We start from the raw sequence: 7805 nt of genomic DNA on the forward strand, positions 1-7805 counted from the left end.
AATCTATATAGATAAACAAAAAAACACACCTAATATTTGTTTTTGTAAAAAAAAGTATAATAGGTGTGTTTTTTTTGTTGATCTATATAGATTTTGTGCAAAAAAACCACATCGAGATATTTGAAATCAAAACAATTTAAGGCTTGGCCACACCGGAGGGTATGCGGTAGAGGTACGGGTAGCGGTAACGATATTTGTATGAAAAAAATTCCACATCTGAACGTTGATATGTCAGTTTGGAATTTTTTTCATACAAGTACCGTTACCTCTACCCGTACCGCTACCGCATACCCTCCGGTGTGGCCAAGCCTTTACGTGTTAAAAACAACAAAAACTTTATCTGTATAGATTTTTGAAAAATCTAGATAATTATCCAGGATTTTACTTTCTCTCGATAAAAACAGTATGCCAAGGTAGTTTAATTGTTGTGTTTATACATAAATATCTTAAAATATTAAGACTAGTACGCTGCTGATGCGAAACGAAATTTTCCATACAAAATTTCGTTTTGCTTTTCGTTTTACAGTACGCAGCTTTAGCGAAAAATTGGAAAGTTTTCACTCATTTGTCACTTACTTTTTACTATCCTGTGCATTTTTCTTGACTCCAAGACCACTGTTGACGGTTTTTCACTTGTAATTCATTTATTTCTTGCTTTAAAAATTATTTTCTGTTGATTTTTCTTGATTTTAAATTAATTTTGATTTTTTTTATTTTGACTTTAGCCGTTTTTTATTATCCCACTTAATCCATATAGATCAACTACATGAGATCTTGCTTTTCATCAGGATCACGATTCGTGATCCTGATGAAAAGCAAGATCATGATTCGTGATCCTGATGAAAATAAAGATCACGATTCGTGATCCTGATGAAAAGCAAGATATCATGTAGTTGTTGTAATACGTGTTAATTAATGATATATATGGTATATGGATCAAGTGCGATAATAAAAAACGGCTTTTAACAGAATACTCGATGATATTTTTTTGTTAGCATTTTCGTTGTCGACTTTGGAGACTTGAAAATTTTTCGTTTCGCATTAGCAGCGTACTAGGCTTTAACAAAAAAAAAAAGCGGAGAAGATGAGGTTTGAAAAAAGCTCTCAAAGAAAAAAATAATCAAGAATTTGTTTGACATGGTTGCATTGAAATGTTAATATTTCTCAAATGGATCCTGATAAGATTGTTGAACAAATATAAAATTAACAAAGTTTTTTTTCGAAAAAATAAAAATAAAAATAAAAATAAAAAAGTTTCCACGTTTGATTTTTAAAAAAATCGAAAAAAAATTCAATATGGCTACCTTCAAACGCTTATAAAACAAGAACGGCGCAACTAATCTTATGTTCTTGCTGGATTTACATACGTCTGCATACAGAAAAGTAAAGAGGGATAGATATAATACGTACAATCCGTACGTATGAAGGAGAGGCATTGATGAAGACGAACATGTTCGTCTTCGACATAATCTTCCTATAATCTGCATTTGTGAAGATGTCTGCATTTTCATCTACTCTCTCTATCCAACGTCTGTGAATCTTAAATACTGTGTCTCCTTTCAATGCAGATCTGGAAATGCAAAAGTATGTAAATCCACCATTAATGGTCGCGGTCTTAAAATGAAGCTAATGTTGGATTTACATACGTCTGCATGCAGAAAAGTAAAGGGGGATAGATACAATACGTACAATCCGTACGTATGAAAGAGAAGCATTGATGAAGACGAACATGTTCGTCTTCGCCATAATCTTCCTATAATCTGCATTTGTGAAGATGTCTGCATTTTCATCTACCCTCTCTATCCAACATCTGTGGTTCTTAAATACTGTGTCTCCTTTCAATGCAGATCTGGAAATGCACACGTATGTAAATCCAGCATAAGAATATACAAATGATTTTTGGTTTTTTTTTGTTAAAAACATTTTTTTTGAATCCAACATGAATGCAATGGCCACACGAATGGTTTTGGTTTTTTGTGAAAAAAAATTTTTTGAATCCATCATGGATGTAATGGCCATCATTGTATATATATATTTCTATAGTTCTATCATGAAGTCGAATTTAGTATTAGTTCAAGTCACCACTATTTTCAGGTGGCGCTCAGTGTATTTATTTCATACAAATTACCACCAGAGTTCCTGAGATCATTTCACTTCATGATAGTACTATGAATTGAATTGAATTCTTCATTGAGACTTAAAATTCTATTACAAAGTGTGTTCTTATCTATATCTTAAGTACTACTGCGGCTATAATGTTTTGCCTGCTTTGACAATTTATTTGAAATGCCTCGTGGCTGCCTTTTATATATGGTTTGACTACTCTTGCTCATGGGAGTATATTATTCGTTTGGATTGACGGAGGGTCATTTAACAATATATATATACATACATACAATAGACTACTACTAAAATAAAAGTAAATAACGAAGACAAACAGATGCCAGAAATGTATATTTGATGTCGTTTTGCAAGAGTTAGAGCGAGAGCGCACTAACAATATTTTTTACATTTAGAAAAAATTTACATTGTGTTTGATATTGAAAGTGTGACAATGGGATGGCATTTTACATAAAGTCGCTTTATAAATAATGTTTCAATTTCTCTTTTGAGATGTATCTTTTATTATTTTTTTTCTATATCTTTTATTATGCGAACACATATAACATTCAGATTTGAATACATATAATGACTATAAATACTAACATGTAACATAATATGAGTTGAGCATTTGGATACGACTTTTTTTTTTTTTTTTTAGTGTTTGTTCTTTTAGATTTTATTATTTATAATAAGAAATTATGAATTCTTAAAGAATAAACGTTTGTACCAAGGTATTATCACAGCAATTTAACATTTAATCAGTCTTTCATTCTGGCAATAAGTGATTAGAATAATACCAGGTATGATATATACTTAACAATACGCTTAGACTAAATTAGGTACCCTGCAAACCAAACCTCAGTATTTTTATAATCTAGTTACACCTTATTATGACTTCATTTGAGTCGATACACATTTGTTTAAATTTAATTTTACAAAAAAACACTACATTTAATGCAAAACGATATAAACAAACACGTAACTAACCTGAATGCATTTCAGAGCGTATGCACTCCATCATCAGCAATCGCGACTAAGCTTAGTTGAGTTGCAAAAACATTGAAAGCGGTACTTTTCTCTTTTCTTTTAATTTTGTCTTTGGCACATTAGATTAAGTAGGCAAGACTCAATATTGCCGTTGTCTAAATTTAGTGCATTTGTGTCTTTTTGTATGTAAAACGATTCAAATGCATCCAATCGTCTGTGGTCATTTACTTGTTTGAGTAGGGTTAAATTTTCGATGTTTATGTTGTTATGTTCATCATTTAAAATGTGCGACGCAATCGCAGATTTTTGTGGCTGATTGAGACGGACACAATTCATATGTTCTTTAAATCTTGTCTCTATGCTTCGTTTTGTTTGGCCATAATATATACGTTTGCAATCACCGCATTCAATCATGTAAATCCCTGACTTACTCAATGTTGTTGTTTTGTCTTTTGTAGAACCAAGTAAATTCACTAATTTTTTGTCATTTTTATAGACCACATCCATTTCATGGTTATTAAAAACTTGTTTTAATTTATTTGTTATGGAAGGTTCAAAGGGCAACGCTACTCTTTTATTTTTATTTTTAACTACTTGTGAGAAAAAGGTTGTCATGTTGAAGTTTTTCACTTTTCGCGTATGTTTATAGATTAGTTTATCAATCATTTGTTCACTGAAACCATTTACACACGCAGTTGTTTTTATATACTCGTATTCTTTTTTATAATTGGAGATTGAAAGGGGTAAACGGCATAATCTATGAACCATAGAGTGATACGCGGCTAACTTATGTTGTAATGGGCAAAAAGAATCACTAGTAATAGTTCTCATAGTGCTTGTTGGCTTGTGAAATACACCAAATTCAACTTTATCATTTTTATATTGCACTTCTAAATCGAGAAACGCGATTTTTCTTTCCACTTCAACTTCATAAGTGAAATTTATTGTTTTAAATTGGTTATTTAAAATTTCCAACGTTTTTTCTATATCGTCTTTATGCACTACGGAAAACACATCATCAACGTAGCGATGCCAAACTCGCGGAAGAAGGTTTCTTTCTTTTAAACTAATTTCAAAAGCCGACATGAAAAGTTCAGATATAAGAGGGCTGAGCGGGTTACCCATATTTGTGCCAAACTCTACACTAAATATTTTTTGCCGGAATTGAAAAAAGTTTTGCTTCATGCAAAGTTTTGCTGTTTCAAAATAAACTTCTTTTTTCTCACTTTCGATTTCAATTTTATTTAAATATTTTTTAAATTCATCTAACGCGATGTTCACCGGGATATTAGGAAATAATGATGACACGTCAAAGCTAACCATTATTTCCTCTTTTTGCAACACTAAATCTTTGATTTTATCCACAAACTCAAATGAGTTTTTTACTGACAAGCTTTCCAATTTCGGTAATTTTTTCACTTCATTAACTAACCATTTAGCCAATTCATAAGTTGGAGCATTAATGTTGGAGACGATTGGACGCATCTTTTTTCCTTGTTTATGTGTTTTTGGTAGCGCATACATTTTAGGCAAACTTGGGTTCGAAACAATCAATGATCTACTTAAACGAATACTAAAAACACTTCGAATTTTTTGTCGTAAGGAATCAACTTCTCTTATCATTCCTTTAATTGGATTTTTTTGTATTTCTTTATACCCACACTCGGAGATCAATTGAAAAACACGTTGTTCATAATCTATTTTATCTAAAATGACAACTTGATTACTTTTATCCGCTTTAATATAAACTACATCTTTTTTTCTTAATTTTTCCACCGTTTGCTTTTGTAATTTTGCTGTTTCCGATTTTTGGATTGAGTTGACATTAGCATTTATTACACTGGAAGCAGTACGGCGAATATCATTTTGAGTTGACGGAACTTTATACTTTAATATTGTTTCAATATCAACAACCACGTCTAAAATTTCACTTTTGTATGGAGTTGGTGTAAATTTTAGGCCTTTAATTAACAAATTCAACTCTTCGTCACTAAAATTCTCGTTGGATTCGTTGACAATGAAATCTTGAATGAATTTTGGTTCTGATTTAACGCACAGAGTTTTTTCAATTAAATGATTTAGTTTTTTATTTAACGTGTATTTTTTCCTTTTTACCTCATTTTCTTTTCTCACCATAACCGCTCTATCAAAACTCAGCCACTTCTCAAACTCATTTTCGTTTAAATTGCTTGTAATTTCAAGATGCAAATTATATAAATTTAATTCACAATCCGCTAACTCTTTGTATTTGTGTTTCACTTCCAAATTAAGCCACATATTTTCTGCTTTTTTAATTACACTTTTAGATCTATAATTTTCTACCGCAGCACTGATTTTTATAAATTTTGGATGCACTTTATGTCTTTTACATGCCCGAAGAAAAGAAATGTCTTCAATTATTGTCGCGACTTTTAATTTTAGTCGAGAGTAAGTGTTCAACTTTGATTTGGTTGTCACATTTAATAACGGTTCGACGTTGAACGGCATGAAGTCCAATAAATTGTATTTTTATAATCTAGTTACACCTTATTATGACTTCATTTGAGTCGATACACATTTGTTTAAATTTAATTTTACAAAAAAACAAAAAATTAAATTTAAACAAATGTGTATCGACTCAAATGAAGTCATAATAAGGTGTAACGTAACTAGATTATAAAAATACAATTTATTGGACTTCATGCCGTTCAACGTCGAACCGTTATCAAACCTCAGTAGTTTAGGGGAAATTACAACCACCAACAAAGTCTATACTTTGTAGGTGTATGTGTTTCCTTATTTACCAAAATCTCTCCCCTCAAAATATTGTAGTTTTGTTTCTCCTAAAAAAATAAACTCTTTGGTAAATGGGAGGAAAAGAGAGCGATGTATGCAATGCACAAAGTTTTGTCTCTTTTGTAATGGCGGCGCGCCATTGATTTGACTTTTCCTGCATTTTATATTTTCTAGTGAAACCTTGATAGCCGCAGCAACATATTCGTTAAGAAAAAAAACATTTCTGTGCTCCATTTGATAGTACTTATAAGTACTGTCCACCAGTGCAAACAAAGGATATGTGTTAAATCAAAAGTAGTCTTAAAATACTTAGAGAGAAAAAGTGATTAGCCACGATTTTGGCCCAATGTGGCCTTGGCATAAAACAAGGGAGTGGATGTTAATGAAGAATCCAGGTTTAGAGAAAGAATACCGAGTGGAGATAAGTAACTGGTGCTATCCCACTAGGACCCCGACTGAGACTCGACGACTTGATTAATCAGGTCGTTTTCTACTAGTTCAAGATTATTAATTGCTTTTTTCATGAGAGAGAGGTTATAGCTCAACAGCGGGATGGTACTATGGAAATATATATACAATGATGGCCACACCACTACGGAGTTAAAAAAGAAAAGATGAGCACGGCACATTTTTGACAGACAGCTGCACAGCTGTCGGATTTCAAAAATCCCGATGTCGTTTTTTTGCACAAAATCTATATAAATAAACAAAAAAACACACATAATATTCCATTTAATTCTTATTCTTATTATACTCTATTCAATAATTATTTTATAGGGTTTTTTTCAGGTAGAAAAATATATCAGAGGCGTCCACATTTCAATATTTATTTATTTTTTGTGCATAGCCCTGTTCCATTGGAGGTGGTATTTTACTCATGAGTAGATCTAGTACTACAATTAACACCATGATCTTCTACTCGAGAAGATGGGAATGTGTAGTTGTTGTACTAGATTTCTACTCATAAGTAGTCTACCACCTCCAAAGAAACGCGACTAATACCATCTTGACGCTGGCTTTAAATCGATGAACAGGTGATGGATTGCTGTTCCTTTTTTTTTCATCTGAAAAGAAATGTTAGTGTCCATCGTCGGCATTTACTGGTGCAGTGTCTGCCTTTGGGCGGAGCAGGTTTCGTCAAAGCCATTGCAGAAGTGATTTCTCTAAATTTCCAGCATTTCACACTTGGTGCGGACACTAAAATATACTTTTCTATAGGTTTTTGATGTGCTGAACTCGAATCCAAAGTCAGAAATAATCTATCAGCTCCCGTTTTTCAAATATTACCGTTAGAAAGTTAAAAAAAAAATCGTTTTTGACTTATTTTGATGTTAACAAGATTTTCCCCACTTGAAAAAAAATAAAATTTTCTGAAGGTTTTTGGTGTGCTGAACTCGAATCTGAAGTTTAAAATATCGTATCAGCTCCTGTTTTTGAAATATTACCGTCAGAAAATGCAAAAAAACGTTTTTTCCACTTTCTATTTTCGTTCTTTCAAGACCTGTTTAATGAGATTTTCGGTTGGTACAAAAATCAATTTATTTTTTTATTTAGATCTATCTAAAACTGATTTTTACAATTTTTGCCTTCGTTTGGCCAAAAAAATTGATTTATTTTTTGATCTTAGATCAATTTTCCAGATCTGGATTTTTCGGCAAATTTACCCCTCTTTTACTAAAACCACTACCCTTTATTATTGGTATCCATCTGTTTAGCAAGTCTTTATTTGATAATAAATTTGTTTCGGTTAATTTTGAGTGAAATAATTTATTTGTCCAGCTCATCTTCGGATACAAAAAATCTACGGTAGAATCAATATTTGACAACTGCCTCGTTGACACACATCAATACTATAGCAAATAAAAATGAATCTGAAAACGTATTCGTTTCGTAACGAAAAAAAACAATTTATGGATTAAAATATAAATTTACCAAAGTGC

Source organism: Episyrphus balteatus, chromosome 3 (genome assembly GCF_945859705.1).
Source record: "Episyrphus balteatus chromosome 3, idEpiBalt1.1, whole genome shotgun sequence".
In the NCBI taxonomy this organism is placed as follows: domain Eukaryota; kingdom Metazoa; phylum Arthropoda; class Insecta; order Diptera; family Syrphidae; genus Episyrphus; species Episyrphus balteatus.